We start from the raw sequence: 19,037 nt of genomic DNA, 5'->3' as shown, positions 1-19,037 counted from the left end.
AATGTATTAGCAGTAGTTTTCAGTACCTACTGAGAGAGGGATGTTCTTGCTTAACCAAGCATGGCTGGATAGCTGAACTTACCTTTCATTTCCAATCCCTGCTCTTCGGAAGGTGTGAACCTCTAATCCTGAGCTGCAGGGAATGTAGCGTATGCTGTCTCTGAACTGCAATTAGGGGAATTCATATGTTTTATAGCGTACTGCTGCTGAAGCCAGGAGCAAAATAAATGACTGAATGAATAAAGTCTCTTTACGTCAATGGAGACCAAATTATCTAACAAATTAACAATAAATACCTTGCTAAATTAAATCTTGTTTTCTTCAAATAGCCACAAGGAGCGTGAACATTCAGCAGCAAACTGAGTGCATAAAAACAAAGACATCTTACCCAAATGCCAAATATTACAAACAGGGTATTGTTTAACATCCTGATACTTAGATAAGAGTTTATGAATGTTACTCAGACTTTACATAAGCATTCCTTTTTTTCTTTAAAGGAAATCAAAGGCAGGACTCAAGGTAAAACAATGTTTGAAATCAAAAATATTCTATTATTAAAGTAGGATTTTATAATGAAAGCCGATTTTATCTTTCTCTATAAATACCTGCTTCCTCTTAGTGACGTACAACCTACTCCTCACAATATTACACTGCCCATAGATATTTTCTCTCCTTCCCTACATGTACACGCATACATGTATATTTGGATGCATGCATTCCTGATCTGACATACATAAAGACACTCTCACACACCATTTCCACATATTCTCAAGGGCTTTTTCAACTAATGGAGCACTGTAGCATCCTTAGGCTGAGATTAAATATTCAACACCTGACAGAGGTTATGCAATCCTTTCTTATATGTAATTAAACTACTCTGGTTTACATGGATTAAAAAATACATAAACACTTCACTCATTTTGGTTAAACCTTCACTTATGTAGGTTAAACCTACAAGGGAAGCTACTCCTTGCAAATACCCTGTACAAACTTTCTTGTGATGACAGGAAGCGTCGTCTTCCTTTCCTCTGGAATAACTAACATGAAGAGACTGACACAAAATTTAGGAGTCTTTTGTGCTTTTTTTTCTTATTATGGAAGCAATAGTCTCTGAAGCAAGTTGTAAACAGCAATCCGACTGATTTACTTTATCCTTTGTCCCTTCATCTGCTTTTCCCCGATATGCCCTAGCCCTAACTCCCTGGCCCATGATGCTCATTTGCTGCCAGAGGCAGCACTACTGTATCTCTCCATGTGCAGGCTGCTCCCAGGCTGTTGCCAAACTGGCTGTATTGCAGCTGAATTTTCCCAGACCTTCTCTCAGTGGGAACATTAATATAAGCCCCTTTCCAGAAACACCAGCTTTCACATGTTTTGTCATAAAACTTCTCTTATTTTTTCAGGTCTTGCTGAAAACAGCCCGTAGGTTCACTGGTTTTTGGGTTGGTGTGAGACACCTGGAGACACAAGCGGGTAGGCAGAGCAATCATGAATTTCTTATACCTTCAGAAAGCCAACCTAGAAAAGAGAAGGGATATAAAAATTATGTTCAGGACAAGATACAGTTATTAACTGAGGGCATGGGAATAGCGGTCCCACTGTGGACGGGCAATTCTGTACTTGTACGAGTGCTTTTCTTGTTCCAGCCACCGCTAGAAATATGGGTTAGCTGATTCTATGGTCATCTCCATCTCTTACACAACATAAAGAGAAAAAAACCCCAAAACAATCACCAAACTCAAGAAAGGAAAAAGTAAATAATTCTCTGAGCAGCAGAACTGGTGCATTCTGGTTTTCTCTATGTTGCAAGGGGATGAGAGCTGGTTTTCCCATTCTTAGCTCTCATCCTCCCCATCCCTCAGTGCAGCAGACCATGCTCCCACTTACACTGACCTCTGATGGTCTCGGGGCTGTCCTGTCGTGCCTCAGCCAGCTACCCCTCAGGCACTTGCTGTTTGCCAGGGGACAGCTGATAGGAGGCTGAGAAATCAATACCTTTCCTTTCAAGACGGCGCTCAGCTGGGACCCCTTTCTAACCAGCTGGTGCTTTCTCTGGTGTCTGATATATTTAAGACCTTGATCAGTCTGTTATATCTGATTGAAATTGGCTGGTAAGTTAAAAAATTATTAGACAGTGAAGAAATGGAGAGGTGAACACAGAGGTGGATAGGCAAGACAAAAATACCTCTCCTCTCAAATCTACACCTAATGAAAGTTTAATTAAAGTTTCTCATGAAAGTCACCTGGATGAGAATCCTGATTTATGTTCCCATGATTTAATCATGTCATCATCTGACTTTCTGCCTGAAAAATCTAACTATTATTCTAAGCATATAGACACCCCACCAAATTGCTCACCTAAGAATGAAAAGTCCTCAGGTGCTGGTTCACCAAGCTCAGAGTAATATTTTAGCAATAAATATACCATGGATTTTATTCCCTAGCCTGTGTTGCTTTGTGTCCTGTTAATAAGCTGTATGAGTGAAAACACTGTTTTTTATAGACACAGACAGCAGAAAACGACGTAATTCAGAGAGAGGTCCTGAATTCAGTTAGTGGAAGCTCCTTCACTCTTTTTTCCTTATCCTTTCAGCTTTTGCTCTTTAACTGTCTTTTAAAAATCAGGTTAGCACTTGCTTAAGAGCCTTAGTGACTTTGCACAGTGCAAGAGCAGTAAGGGGAGTGATGGGGAGGGTGAGGGAGGGAGCAAACCAGTGCAAGCTTTTGCTGGGTCTCGGTAAGAAAAGCCTGACTACAAAAGGCTTAATAAGATAACCACTTTAATAAGACAGAATAGGAAGAGGAATATAAATAGTGAGTAAATGTTATGTCCCTTCAGATGCTGGGCACCATGTTCATGCAGCATCGGAGGCAGCCCAGACTGATATTCCCTCAGTGCGCTGCACAGAGCGGAGCCCGTCTGTGGAGAGAAGGTCACCCTTGTTGGCCATTCTAGCTATTGTATTAATATAGGAATTGTACTGTATACAGAACAACTCTGTTCCTAAAGGATGCTCACACGAGAACTTACTGCTACCTTTTTAGACAAAGTCAGGGCCAGGCAGGTACATGATCACTGGTACCAGGTGGGAGCTGCCTGCAGGCGCCCCTGGTACAATGAGCTGGCTGAGCTCATCTTGCAGCCAAGGGACATGGGACATGGGCAGCACAACAGGGCCTGAAGGCCACACTGGATGTGCTGCCCTGCACAGGACTGGCCTGTACCTGCTCCGGTTAACTGTGATGTGGCTTACTCCCTCCACAATGAGCAGTGCTCTCCTGGTCAAGATTGACACGTACCACCCCTTGATCCATGTAGAGTTTACCTTTCCCAAAGCTGTAAATTGCAGATTATACTAATAACACAGAAACTTCTCAAACCCTAAGTATGGGCTCTAACAGAGCAGATGTGGCCTGTCCAGGATCACTGACTCCTCAAATGCAGTGTCTTCAGCAAGACTCCCAGTACAGATGTGTGCCTTTTAAGACTTCATTTAAAGACTTCATTGTACATCTCCCATTTAAAAATAGAATTATTTTTAAATAGAATATAGAATAATTTAGAATAGAATAATAGAATAATAGAATAATTTAATATAGAATAATAGAATGTATACATTGTACATCTCCCATTTAAAAATAAACTGGTTCATATAAAATATGTATGAATCATTAAAAAATGTCAACACAGAGTTACATTAAAGGGTAATGTAATACTCTGTAGTAACTGGAAATAAATCCCTTCGCATGGAAAACTGCTGTACTGCAGAACAGCAATAACAAGCAAACCAAAGGAAACAAGATTCTTGAATCTTCTGGCTGTATCTCCAAACCTAATTAGTATAGCCTCCAACTACATCAGAGTGCTTCATTAATGAACCTCTGAATCATCTGTACTCCTCTGTGACTGATAACCGTGACTCAGTATTACCAGCTACAAGGATTAAGTGGTTTGGTAGTAAAAGCATCAAATTGCCCGCTGTCTCCAAGTTCTGCCATGAACTTGCATGGGTGGGCTGTCATCTCTCCACCTCAGTTCTTCATTGAAAGGCAATGCTTCTCAACACCATGACATTTATGTTACTCATAGTATGGATCATGCATTGCAATAAGCCTTGAGCCCAGCAGCATCTTCTAGGTAGTCCTGGAAGTGCCTGAGAATGCAAAGAAATTGTTTACAGCTGGGGGTCCTCAAATACAGAATGACCTAATTTTCCAGATGTTTCACAAGGAGGAAATTTTGGAAATGTCTAAGTTGTAGCAGTTGTGAAAGAAGGAGCATGGTTTTAAGGAAATTATAATTAAGAGTTCATAGGAGGAGAATGGGTAAAGGAAAGGGAAAGAAATAGTGAGCAGATCTAAGTTTAAATGAACAGAGAAAAGACTGGGGTAACTCAGGGAAAGAAAATTAAATTACTATCAGATTATGTGGAGGGAGATTAATGAGAAAAGTGAACACAGAAACCCTAGCAGGTAAACCAGAGAAATCTGTTTAATAAACGGAGGAAAGAACTACCTCAGATGATAGTCAATTAAAATAGAACTGCTCTTGTAAAATTCTAGGTAAAGTTAATATCCACAGATGCCATCATATTCAAATTGATCCTGGTGACAAAGATACATATTTGCTGCTTCTTTTCTTGCAGAGACACATCAATAATGCATATCTTAATTACATTCAACTACAGAACCTATGTATTACAGTGGTGCCACTTTGGTGATGAATAGAGACGTCTACCAATTTGTCATCTTGCAAAGTACAGTACTGGGAAAAGCATAGCTTGCCTATGTAAAGCTATAAGGGCCCACTCTGTAAAAGAAGAGCTGGAAAATATCTATTTAAAAATACATTATATTCAATAATAATAAGTCCCTAACATGAATACTAGGCTGAATTCTGGCCTCCTTATTATAGCCGAGAGATATTGTTAGACATACTTTAAGTACAAACAAACCAAAAAGTGACAACAAAACAGAAGAACGGTGAGGCTTCTGTAACACAAAAAATTGTAGAATAAAAGATCTGTTAACCTGAAAATCAGTAAAAAATAACGAAAATATAATATTTCAGGGAAAAGCTATTATAGTTTAATGAATTTAGATACTCTAGGTAGGTTTATCTGATTTTTTCTAATGTTCTTGTACATCTATCAAACAAAGAAAAGCTGAAGCTGTCTTTATATCACCTGTTTTCAAGTAACATAAAAAATTCTGAACAGGTTTTGTTGCATATTGGCGTATATACCACTTGCTGTGCTCTGCTGCTAACATACTTTTCACAGTACAAGGATGGTAAGATTGCCTTCCTGAGAACCTGTCAGTCAAAATCCTGTTTACTCTAGCATGTCATAAAATCCATGTTTAACAAACTTTTATGTCAGTTTTATGTTTTGACTGTAGCTGGATGTGACATCAGTTCCCTATATAACAAGTTTTGACTGCCAGATATTATAAACTTGTTACAATAACTTACTTGTTATATAAACTTTATATATATATGTTATATAAACTTACTTGTTTTGAAACAAAATTTGGGTAGCAATGTTGGCTTTTAATTTCTTCTGATTGTAAAGTCAAAGGTTAAAACTTCTTCAACCACAAGTACTCTAACTGGAGAGCCGTAACTGATTGCTGGTTGACACCTGAAACTACCCTCCATGGAAGGAACTGAAGTTACTTATTCCTGTTCCTTTCCTCTTTTTTTGCTTGACTGTAGAGGAATTGTAGAGGAATGAAGGCAGGCTAAATAACATTGATAATATACAGCTGTGGGCTGGCTGCAGGGGCAGCGGGTTGGCTGATGTGGATAATGTGCAGCTGTGGCTGGTTCCTGCTAAGTAGTTAAATAGCTGTAAGGGGTATGGAAGAGGAGTACTGGATGAGGGAAGACTCTGGATGCAGCAGAGGCAAGAAGCAGGGTGGACTGGCCTGAAGAAACACCACAGACAGCAGATGATCTTTAGAAATGTTGTGGGGGGGATTGGTGGCCATGTCAGGGCAAGGCATGGGAACTAGTTATTGAAGTTAACCTGGTATGGGTTGGTAAAAGCCTTGTTGCAGCCAGCTAGTTTTGATAGTGCTGTGATACTTCACTGTAGACAAAGATATGCTTTTTCTCAGGGAAAACAGAGGATTTTCTCCTGGTAATTGATCTGTAAGTATGGAACAAAAAGCATTCAGAGATGTTGACATAGTATTAAACTTCAAAATAATCAGGTGCTACCAGATTTTACTTCTGGGGAGAAAAACATTTATTTAAAGGTGAAATGCTGAAGGTGGACTATATGGATTATGTCTATGACATCTTGCAGGAAAATTTCCAAGAGCATATTCAGGACATGAAGATACGCAGCCTGTGTTGGCTTTGAGACTGTCTTATGGGGTGGCAGGAGTATTGAAAAGCGGCTGCTTCTGTACAGTTGGGTATCTGGTCTCTGGCCCTCCCTCAAGGCCTCTCAACAACCTCGTATCATGAAGCTCACCACACCTACAGGTTATTTCCATGCCTTTTTGAGGCCTGATGTTGTAGCTCAGGGCCCATACCTGCATGTACAGCACTCCTTTTGGTAGGTCCGAAGTGCAAGGTGCAGCTTTTCCACTTCTGAGTCTTAGTGATGCTAATCAGAGGTGTAACTGCCAGTAGGGACTCCTTGCCTTCCCTACTGCACAGAAATTTTTGATGCTGGACCACCCACATCTCTACAGTAGCCAGAGCCTCACCCATGATGGACGCTGTCAAATGTCAGAAACATTTTTTTTTTAGGAGCAGGATGTATGACACAGAATGGCCTGCCAGTCAGCATGTGATACTTTCAGGTCCCCTCCTTCTGCCATGCACTAGCTCCTCGGCAGCTCCCATTATACCCAGATCTCTGCCAGGCCCCTCTAATCCCATAGACCAGCTTCCGTATGTGCCTCAAGCCCTGCAAAGTCCAAGCTGTAGAAGGCAACTAGGCCACTCTTCATGTGGAGAAAATTCCATGGGGGTTAGGTGCTTTGTATGGGGTCAGAGGCGCCCCGTGGCAGAATGGCAGCACAAAGCAGGCCACCTACTTTACTGACTGCCAAAGGTTTTCCCACTCCCCTTCCAAGATGTCTTCAAAGCCGCCCTCACAGTGGAGTGAAACCTTTCCAGGAGTTGTGCAGTCATGCACGGCCCTGTCAGAGCTAGTAGCGGCATGCTTCTGTGCAAGGAAATTCTCCTATCAATGGGGTGTTCAGATGCCTCTGTGTCTGTAAGTGCTTAGAGCCTGTGCCAAATTCAAGTTCCTCTTAGTCACATGCAAGCTGCTGCATCTAGGAGACTTTTGTGTGCAAAGAGATGGTTGAAGGAACTACTGAATGTTAGCTCTCAACAGTTTTTTGGGGTACATAGCTTCCTGGCCTCTGCACCATAGTGTTTTCCCACCTTTGTTGCTGTGTTTCTGAGAGATCTCTAGGTTATCACCCAAAGTGGTGTGGAAGCACTGCAGAAAACTAAGCCAGATTTACTCCCTGCACCACTTCTGCTGTTGAGATGTCCCAGATCAGTAGAAGAAGTGGAAGGAACTGCAGGAGACATTATAAATCCTAGGCTCAGTTTCTTGGCTGTAAGGCCAAGACCTTTGACATCAGCTTTAGATGGAGATGCCATAAACCTAGTGAAGCAAACACTGAAAGTCTATCTGAAGTTATCCATGTAAAGGAAACTTCCAGGGCTGAGGGGATCTTAAGGAAGCTGTTTTATGTCAGGCCTGTTAGTCTCTTTGCCAGGGATCTGGCTATCTAGTATTTAGTTTTACTTTACCTCACTCCTCACATAAAACTGTCTTATAGTCATGTTTCTTCTCTTTTAATTCCCAGACTGCAAGGACTACTGATCAGACACAAACAAGGCTTTGTCCTCTGTCAGAGTGCTGTAACATCTTATTTCACACTTCTGCTCTCATCTTTCTTTGAAAGCCCATTCATGTTGGCTTTTGGTTTTGCTGAACTTCCTCAGTCTCTCCTTTCTACAAGTCTGAGCTCAGAACACTTCAAGCATTTATCTTCATGTGAGATTGCACCGGAGTGATATGAGGTGTTATCTCTGAATAATTTTTCACTTTAAGTAATCCATCATATGAAGTCAGACAGGAAAAGCATTACAAGTTTTGTGTAGCAGAAATAAAGTTCTGCAGTAGCAGTGGAACAAGTTAAAAAGATTGTATAGCAAGTCTTGTCATTTTTTTTTTCATCTTTAACCTTGAATATAAACAGTGGATTGACCCCTCTCTCCATATTGAGCTACCTGTCAGTGAAGCGAGCGTGGTGATTTTTGTGAATGGAAAGGAAGATGCAGGTAACTAAAATCTTCTGTTCCTTTTTCCTGTCAATAGTATTCTAGACAGAATATGAATTCACCAAGGCCAGAATTTTTGGTCAGTGAGACATGGTAGTGTATATGTGGAAGTGCAAAGGATTTCTGTGGGAGAATGACTGACCAGCTCACACTATTTCATGTGGAGTGGAAGTCCGCTAGAATTGACACATGCTAGAATGAATGGGTGTCTTCTGTCCTGTGTGACCCTCTCCTGGGAACTCAAGGTACAGTTAGGACAAAAAGTGCAGTTCACAGGCAGACAGCGCAATCATTCACTGTTCAAGTCAGGAGGACAAAAAGTGTATTTTATAAAGATTGTTTCATTTTCTGCAGCTTTTGTGGGGCAGAATCTCTCATTATTTGCTCTGTCATTCAAGTTAAGACAAATATTTTAATCGAAATATTACTGTCAATGGAGTTTAAGCATAAACCCAAGGAAGGTTAAAAACCATCTCCTGACACAAATGCTTTCATATTAAAAATAAATCTTACTTGTAGAAATAAAAGCTATGTGAAAAATACAATTTGAAGCAAGTGTGAACATCTTGAACAAGTGCCACGATTACCAACATCTTTCAGATTAAAAAAGATAAATTCCACTGCTCTCCACAGCAATTCATGAAGATACTGAAGATACTGTTGCCACTATCCACTAGGCAATGACCCAGGGAATCATTGTCAGATTGGAAGGCTGAACACAGAGAAGTAGGTTTGGGATAGGAAGGAGTTCTAAGGAGACATGTTAGTTACCTAATACACTACAAGAAAATCACTAAGCAGAGGGCACAGTAGAGAAGACACAGTGGGTGGCTGGCCCAGCAGAGGCTTGCTGTCTTTGTCGCCTGCCATAGTCAATGGAGAGAGGAAGAGAGTCCTGCCAGGCCAGCTGAGAACAGGAACCTATCATCATGTATTCTGCATTGCCCTTACTTCTGCCACCTTAAGTAGAGCTATATGAAAAACCTCCAAAAGAGGGAGAAAAGACAAAGAAAGAAATAAAATAGGAAAATGGATGGAGAACAACAGAGTGGGAGTATGAGAGCAGAAGGACACTCAAATGAGGAGAAGAATCACAGTTATGCAGAAACTTAGCATGGGTTCTCTCAACAGGAGAGAGCAGAATTAATGCTTTATCTTGCAAGAGATAAGGACCCTGCTGAGGATCTTGGAACTCATGTCAATTTAGAGCAGAACTGAACGAATGTAGCAAGCTGAATAATTGTGAGAAAGAAATGTTTAGTGAGAGAGACTAGAGGAACAGAAGGATACTGTAACCTTGGAAAAGCAAAAAAAAACCCCAAAATGACATGAAATTTTGCTGATTGAGATTTAAAGAAAAGGATGGATTTTGAAGGATGTTAGAAAAGTAAAGCTGCCCACGAGAAGCATAAAACAGGTCAGAGAACTGCACAGCTGGAAATCTGAATTACTGGAAGTATATCTGAAATGTCAATGACAATAACATAAAAGAAGGATAGGAAGAAAGAAAATTCAGTTTTAGTAGTCTTAATATGAGGAATTACAGGCCTAAACAATACCCCATCTCTCTGTCCAGAGAACCATGGAACATGACACACACTGTGCCTAATTTCAGCTTTTAACTTGCACTTAAAATTTAGGCAGATAAGGCCTTCTCCTGAAGGCTTTCAAAAGTATATTCTTCACTCCATTAGCTATGCAGGACACTCATCCAATTTACAAGAATTGATGAACTAGGGACAGAAAATTGAGGCACAATTCTGGTTTCTGAGTTACTTAGCCTAGATCTGCCCCTCCAAAATATTTTGGGCAGAGGAGTAGACATTGGTTTAAGAAGCTAGAAGTATACAACAGAGTTTTTACAGAGAATATGGAGCCAAAGAGGTCTCTCAGGCAGTGGAATCCCAGAAAAATAGGAAAAAAAATATATGCAAGCAATATGTTGACTGAGGAATGGAAAGACTGCAGATCAGGGAGGATAGGATATTGAAGAGTGGTGAGCCAGGGAGAAGCTGATTAAAACAGCTAGTGACAATAGCAGAAGTGATGCTGTTGTACCTCAATGACTCAGAAAGATGACAATTCCTTTAAAAACAAGTCAAAATCGGACTACAGTAGAGCTTAGCAGAAGTTCTCATGTTTTGCTGTGCCCTGGATATGTCAGTAAGTCAAGGAACAGTTGTAACTTGGCAATACAACACTTAAAAACAGGTTTGAGTCACATAAACTCAGATCTGGTTCTGAATTTCACTTGCCCACTTTAAAGGGTATTTCCACTTGGATTTAATTCAGTACCTTTATTACTTTCAGTGGAATTCAGGTGCATATTGAAAGCTGGAGTTATTCCTAAGTTTCAATGGCATTTTTATTCAAATTTAATGTTTATTAGAGAAGGGAATTTATAGGATTTATTTGAATTGGAACTCATTTTGTCAATGTAAGCTGTGGCATAGTGAAATTAGATCAGCTTGTATATACATTTGTCGATACTGTGAGGATAAATGGAAGATGATCATGTAGATCTGAGAGTAAGGTTTGGCTGTGGGTCCATAAACAATGCTACCCTTCTGCAAAGCATTAAAGGCAACTTCTGTAAGAACTGTCCTTCAAACAAACCACAATTTTTTATACCACAATATATAATGGTACAACAAAAAAACCTGTTAGATGTCTATGCACCAGAGTTGATCACTGTGGAAATGCAGTTTGGTTAAAATACATTTATAAACTCAGCCAACCATGTTTTCGAAGCAGTCATTCACTGTTCACTGGTGTTACAGTGAACTGCAAAGCAGCAGTGCATAATCACCTCCTGGTCTGACGTAAAAATGGGATTTTTTTATTTTAAATAGAAGTTCTCACATTGCCTTCTCACCAGCAGCGTATTTTAGGCAGTACTGCATATCATCGTGCCCCATACTATGATATGTAATATTAAAATTCGAAGTGAAAGAAGATTGATCCGCATATCTCAGCTATGAAGTATACATTCTGTTATTGATGGTCTGACTCTAAAATCTTGACCTTCATAGGAATATTGGCATAGGAAATTAGATGTGGTAGCTTTGAAACAGAGTTTTACCAGTGGAAGCCTTTTTAGATTCAACCTGAAGAAAATACATGAGCTGAACATACCTTTCAAAAATCCTCCAGTCCATCCTATTTGTGTTCATTTTAAAATCAGCGGGAAGTAGCTACATGACACATCATTTTTTAATCCAAAATATTTTAGCAAAATATATTTGTTTGGGAAGTGACAACAAAATGAATTATACAGTTCCTTCCCTGTACAACTTAAAAGAGAATACTTAATAACACCATGCGGAACAAATTGTGCTTACATAGTGATTTTCACAGAGAGTCTTAAGGAAAATTACACCTAAAGAATACAAACCCACAAATTTAGTTCATTCAGTGAAAGCCAAGGAGAACAAATAAAGTTTAGGTCTGGATTTATAATCAGAAATTGAATCGACAATACAAACCTCACTGGGCAATATGATCCAGATGTGAGAAATGGTACTCCAGCACAATCCAGCACAAATGTTAGCATATCATTAAAACAGCTGAAAAAAATAGCACAGTTATTACCATAGTGACATTCTGCCACATATGTGAACAAAAGGCAGTGGGTTGTGCTAGGATAAAATAGAACAAAGGATTAAAAGTAATGTAGTGCTTTTCATAACAGATCTACTGGCTGAAAAATGGAAGGATGAATGAGAAAATACTAAACTATATGGTAATTGTGTTAATTAACATGTGTGTTGAGATACTTCTAACCAACTAAAAACTGACTAACAACAGTAATCCAGAAATGAGTAAAGTTTCTGGATCTCTCTGTGCTTATATGTCAGATGATTTTGCAAAGCTGAGTTTTAATCTCAGCAAGCCTCAGAGATAGTGACTTCCAAAATGGATTCATATGGTATTCCATGGTTTTATAGCTAACTTACTTACTGGTGTCACATGAATTTAATGTTATGGCTAACTGTTAACTGAGCAGTCTGCCATAAGTAATACGTTGTCACCCAGAAAATTCGTAACACTCTCAGTGCTCAATAATTGAAATAAAAGTCTTTAATTAAACCTTTTAAGCCTTTGAACACATTTGGGAAGACTTGCATTAAAAGCCAAATGCGGTATGCCAAACGCCTCTATCGATACTCCAAACGCATTGTGACTATGACAAAGTATTCTCTTTTCGCTCCCCAGCTCCCCATAGCTGAGCTTTTCTCCGTCAGTGCTTTCTTCACTAGGCTCGGATACATCACCAGATTGCCACAGGGTAAAATATCAGTGCATTACCTGTGGAGAAGCAAGAGCTATTGGTGCACATATTCCTAGACTGTGGCAATGTACAGGAAGCAACTTGCTGCTATCCTTCCTCACAGTGGGCTAAGTTAAATCACATTGCATTGCATTTGTCTTGAGCTGAAGCACATTTGTCGACAGTGACCGTGGCTCAGCCATCAGGCAGTTACAGTGCCTGTGAGTCAGAGCTCGGAGACCAACAATTCCATGCTTGCTTCTGATCTGAGCTGATCGCCTTGTCAACTTCCCAATTAATGTCACAAAGCAGTCAGGACTTCAGCCATTGTATGTGATGCGTTCTATTGCCTAGTCAGAGAAATTATAGGTATTAAAGTTGTGGGAACTGATCAGCGAACTAGTCCCTTGCTCTCCAAATCCCAAGAGTTGCTATTAGGGAAAAAAGCCCCACCCAGTCCACAAAACTGTAGAAACAGCTACAGAAGGAAAGAAAAGAGCATAAAACTTCTTTTCCTATGAGGCTGAATGAGACTGGAAAGCTGAAGGGACAGGAGTTATGTAGTGTTTTATCATACATTCAGTGCGCAATGCTTTTGCCTTCTTGCTGCCTGATAGGTGATGTTACGTGGCCGAGTTAAGGTAGAATGAGATCACATGGAAACTGGGCAACTCTTTTTACTGCCATTTAGCTCTGTTATATTTTCCCTTTGGAAGAGTGGCTTGCGACAAAATCACAGAATATCAATGTTTAAAGAAGAAACAATTGAATTTATTAAATCTGAAGTTCTTGTTTGTTCCAATTAAACAGAATGTCAAAAATGTAACAGTGGTTGTTTTACTAAAAGAGAAAAGAACGTATAACACATTAAAAGTTACATCAAGATGTCAATAAATCAAAGGAAGTTAAAGACTTGGTGTCTTTATCAGCAGAAAACAAAAGTAATCAATTAATTTTGCCTGCAGTAATACTTACACAAGCATACATTAAGTCAAACGCAAAATGCTGCTGTCTTGGGAGATACAGCTTGTTTCAGATAAAACTGATCTGCTTTGTTGTGCCCAGTGTGTGGTAATGCACAGGTAATATATGATTCCTTAAGGAATACAGAATATAAATTTATCCATCTTCCCAGGGCTGACACTTCAGCAAATGATGAAATATACATTAATTAATCAATAGTAACTTTTGCAGTTTTTAAATGGGTGAACACTGGGAGACTTATGATGGCTATGCCTAGATGTTGTGCAAGCATGAATGAATCAATAAGTTGATAGAATCAGCTACAGAGATTTTGTTTAAATTTTTCTCTATTTCAAATGTGAATACTGTTTTTTTTGGTGAAATTAGAAAGAACTGCAGGTTTCCCTATTGACTTATTATATTACTTTGGCAATCCACCTACAGCTATATACACAAACACAGTATTAAGAAATGTTGCTGACTAATAACAGCCAATTTACTGCACAGTGAACCAGTCAAAGTCATTCTTTTACCATGGTAATTTATTTAATGATAAGAAGATTGATCACAAAAAGAACAGATAGACTTTTTTAAGCATAGCACTGAAAATTAGCACTTTGGGAGAAACCAAAGAATATGTTTGGGTTTTGTGCAGCATCCTTCCTGATTTACTTGTGGAGTTACAAAGCACAGTAATGATGCTTCAGAAATATGTTTCATTCTCTTATTGAAGGGTGCGGGGTTAATTTTTAGAGGAGAGTGCTGGGAGATGAAAGGCTTGGGTATTTGGGGAAATTTCTTCAAATTTCAGAGTCCTAGTGCCATCCTTTTCCTTGGTAATCTTTGGAAAGTGCCAACTCCATGAAATTAAACACTGACAAAAGTACCATTCTTAAAAAGAATTCCTTATGTCTGACACTTACAAGGTTGGTTCACCATTAACTGAGGATTAAGAAAACTGAATGGCTTTCTGCTGCATGAATTTTCTTCCAGCTTTCCTTTTTCCTCACACATTTAACAAATGTTACACTAGCAAGATCCGTAAGTTCATTAACACTCCAGTTAACTGCGCCTTCATTATAAATATCAAAAGAAACTTCTGGAAGAGTCTGGCCAACAGTAGCTTAATATAACTTTGCAATTAATGTATTAAGGCACAGAAGTTACATGAGCTTAAACACTTAATTAGATGTTATCAATATTATGAATGCTTAAACTGAAACCTGAGTTGATATCATCTACATTCCTTTCCAGATCAGGCCCTTAATCCTCAGTTCCAAAAAAAAAAAAAAAAAAAAGTTGTTATGTCTTAATTAACTCAGAGCAGTGCTACAAGTCTCCAGTTTTTGTAAAATGCTTTGAAAATCTCAGAAGTTTAATGGTAGATTAATAATAACAGTCCTTATTACAATAATTATTAACTGTTTACTGTTGTAATCAGGGTGCTGAATGCCCTGCTCATTTCAAAGAGGCCAGAAAAAGTTCAATTTGTTGCATAATCAGCTATCTGCTCGTCAGTACACAAGCTAAATATAGTAGAAGATGTCAGTTACTAAATATGTAAGACTTGACGAAACAGCTCCTCTCTAACCTCAGTGCTTCCAAACAAGTGCTATCAAATCCTCTAGAATTTTAGCTTTATTTAAATATCAGTACGGAAATAAACAGGCTCCAGCCTGTGTGGTTTAGATGAAAACCCTCTGAACATGAAGCAGGGATGACCAGAGCAATGCTGTCTTCCTCAAGGTTATGGGCACACAGCTGCCAGTGCTTCTGCTGCTGCTTGCACCTTTCCCGAGTGTTATGGCTGGATGAGGTCCTTAGCACTTTAATCTGACCTAGATACCTATTTTAGAATAAGATGAACTGGTACCCCTGGGATTGCTGTGGGCAGTGGTAATGCTGGAATCCCAGGGGACAACTGAGCAACAGACAAAACTTGGGTCAGTCATCTTCCATAAGCTTGAAAAGGCTTTGAAGAAGAGTTACAGTGACAGTCTGGAACTATTTACAGAAGCAGAAGATACAAAAAAGGATGAGAAGAGATAGACAAGCTATGACTTTTTTCTGAACAATAAATAGTTTAGCGTTTCCAAAATCAAAGGTGGGAGAAACAGAAAGACAACGCTCCATCTGGCTTGAAGCAGTTGGAAGAGCTGATGGTAAAGAAGGACTTTGTCTTATTTATCAGACTCTTGAAGAATGCAAGTGAAGTGTTTCTCCAGCAGGGACAGAAGCCAACAGCTTCATATGAAACCACGTGTAACACATTGAGAAAGGGAGAGCTGATATTCCCTCATAGTCATGAAGGATTTTGTTTTGGATCAGTTTTCTGCAAAGTGATATAAATGAGAAATTCTTGGACTGAATTAGAAGGTAATCACAGCCTTAATTTTTAAAGAGGATTTTAAATAAAATATTGGCCATGTTATGATTAAAGATGGCTTACAGATCCTTCTTCCTTTAGATTGTAATGACCTTGGACATAGCTTTTAGACTTGGTTAGTCCTCAGAGTTTGCAGGTGTGACTGGACTTTTAACCTTCTGTTTATTGATTGCATAAGTTTGAATTTACCTACTTTGAATTCGGATTCAGGATAGTATCCTTGCTGCTTTTGGAGAATGACATTAAAATGTCAGATGACACCTGCAAATGAAGGTGAAGATTTTAGGAATTGCTTATGTTTCTTTATCTTTCATCTGATAATGAGGAGGGTAATAATGAATAAATTCAATCGGGATGGGATTAATTTAATCTAACTTCAAACACTTAGAAGCTAGATATGTGTAGAAGGGTCACCAGTGGTAAAGGGTCTCATACTGCGTTTTCTCCTGGATTTAGTTCAAGACTTCCATGTTATCAGCATATCCCAAGAGGCCAGAAACAAGGACTAGGATGTTCCTAGACCTTAAGGCAACAACACTACAAAGAGCTGTTACCTGAGGTAAAACTTAACTGCAAAGAAAGAAAGCCTGTGAAGAAAGGTAGGTATGATTAACTGCAGTAATGATGATGTAATGGACAATTATCAGGCTCAAATAAGGAAAAATATCAGGAAGGATGCAGTGTTCCTGCTAATCATGTCTTAAGATTTTTATATAGTGATACCTCCAATAGGAGATGAGTATAAGAAATCATAGGCATAGCTGACAGTCCCTCCTACAGTTCAATTTGCCTGACACATTCCATTAGAAGGCTCTGTTTCCAGTTATTTAAAATATTGCCAAAGATTAACCAAAGTTCTGGGATAATTTTTTTCTCAGGCTGGGAATTTGTAGTTTCTTACAAGATTTTAGGTAAAAATGAGACTGGGGATGAGCTCTTTGTCTTTCTGCTATTAAAAGCGTTTTTGTGAAGAGCACTAATGCTCCCACGCTATAAAGAAGAACCTTCAAGTTTATTGGCAGGGTGTATGTTTTCCCTCCCATAAGTATCTTCACAAATTTAAACAATTTAGAGAATTACCAGACATGCTCAGTTTGGCAGTAGAGCCAACAGAGTTTGATCAACACAGTAGCTGAAGATGTTATCTGGGCTAAGCACTGGTTAGATGGAACTGCAGGATTCTCTGCACCCCCCCAAAATGAGCATGGTTGCTTCACTTTAGAAACAGTTAGGTGCTCGATTGAGATCCCAAAACAAGCACTGTTATGCTATTATGAAAAGTACTCCCTGGCTAGCACTCCAAACTCTTTCCAGTAGCCTCTCACATTAACTCATAAAACTGGCCCTAATACCTGCATGTCATGGGCTGCAAAACAGTAACAACTTTGAAATACCAGAATCTGGTTGTCTCAGGCTGGGCACCAAACTTAGTGGGCACTTATACCACTTTTTTTTCCCTTGATATCTGTGCCTAAACAATGAAGGCCAGGTTGTCTTCCAGCTCCCGGAGGCAGGTCCCTGTCCCAGCCACATCTGGACTGCACATTAAGAGCTCTGGCTTAACACAAAAAAGCAGTATGTCTATCTTGTTTGCACATACACATAACCAGGGCACCCTCTGGATCAGCACAAGGCAGTAGCAGGCAACGATAATCATCCTGTTGATGTGGTTACCCACACACGGCTTTGCAAAACCTGGCTCAGCACAAAGGAGCAAAATTAGCAAAATCTAAAATTTTCCAACATTCAGCTGACCAAAGGTGCAGCTGTACTCATTACTTGATGGAAACACTTCAGCCATTTGCCAGGAGTTACTGGTAGAAGGTTGTACTGTTAGTACTAGACCATTGTCTACTGAGGTGCAAAGGGAAAGAAAGGAAAAAAAGAAAAGAAACAAGGAAAAGGAGGGTTTAACTGATAACTGTGATGCCTAAATAAAGCGGTCAGGAGATCGATATTTTTTCCAGACACATGAATTTTACAAAACAAGTAAGTTAGCAAACTCATATATTACTTTTATCACAGGTTTCAGCTTTTCATTGTGAGATGCTTTTTGGAAACTCCAGATTCTACATGCTATGAATTTTTCATTGTAGGGACCATTCTCACACTGAAATCAGGCTGCACTGCTCTGCAATAAATTCTTCTGGCACCTTTATATTCCTGAACCATGACCTGCACTTGAGAGTGACTGAACTTTGGCTGCCTGATAACCTCAACACATGTAAAAAAAGAGACAAGTGGAAATTTTATGGAGCTACTTATAAGCTTATCTCCCCCACAAGGCCTCACTTACCTGATCAGTCGGTAGCAGAAGTCAATCTAAACCTGCCAGTGACACTATTTTTATAGAAAAGTGTGCACTAATACATCTGTAAGCAAAGAGAAAGTAATGTCCAACTCCAGTATGTGTTAGCAAAAAGAAATCCAAACTAGAAAATGATCTGCTGGCAGTTTGCTTTTTACTTGAAATTCTTCTATTTATTTTTCTAAAGCTTTGATCTACCACTAGAAAAACAGAGTAATCTCTCATTCTCTCTCGTCCAAGGCAAAGGGTAATCCTGAACATGCCTCAAAACCTGACAGTTTGAAGAAAAGTCAGCCCACTTTTCACTGAGCACAGTGCTTCAAACCCATAGATCTATCACTGTAGCTTAGTGTCCTCCCCTGTTGCTTTGTCCCTTTCCTCACATTTGCTTGACACCTGCTCCTTCCTTTGAACTGTGGTACTCCACTCCACGCTTAAGGCTGGCGCAGAGCTGGAATTTACTCTTCCATGCCTGCTGTTTCTTCCTTTCTCTCTCACTGGACTGCTTTAATAAGCTCTTTACTAACATTTCCTTCTCTATGGTTCTTAGACATGACACTTTGTGACAGTCTGCAGTTCTCATTTTTCCAGTCCTCTGACTTTCCTCCCTTACTCCACTACCTCTGGCTTTTAGGCTGTGAGTCCCTGCCTCAGCTGCCTGTTACTGCTTTCACCTTCTCACTTGCCCGCTCAGCCCTAGTTCATCTCTCACCTACCCATCAAATTTTTTTCTGGACCTTATCTCTATTTGACTGCATGGTATGTTTTCTCTAATCACAAACACATTTTC

The 19,037-nt window shown here is 39.5% G+C and overlaps 1 protein-coding gene across 1 annotated transcript in view; it reads left to right on the top strand.

The window, feature by feature from the left end:
- The first annotated feature begins 406 nt into the window (after positions 1 to 406).
- The window catches only part of FGF14 (fibroblast growth factor 14), a 471,862-nt gene continuing 453,231 nt past the window's right edge, over positions 407 to 19,037 (top strand). The window contains exon 1 of the mRNA XM_080375679.1: positions 407 to 418. The gene's annotated coding sequence lies outside the window, so the exon portion shown is untranslated. The remainder of the gene's footprint in view (positions 419 to 19,037) is intronic.

Source organism: Falco punctatus (genome assembly GCF_963210335.1).
Source record: "Falco punctatus genome assembly, chromosome: 2".
Taxonomy (NCBI): Eukaryota; Metazoa; Chordata; class Aves; order Falconiformes; family Falconidae; genus Falco; species Falco punctatus.
The sequence above is the reverse complement of the archived record's forward strand: the minus strand, read 5'-3'. Positions and strand labels throughout refer to the sequence as shown.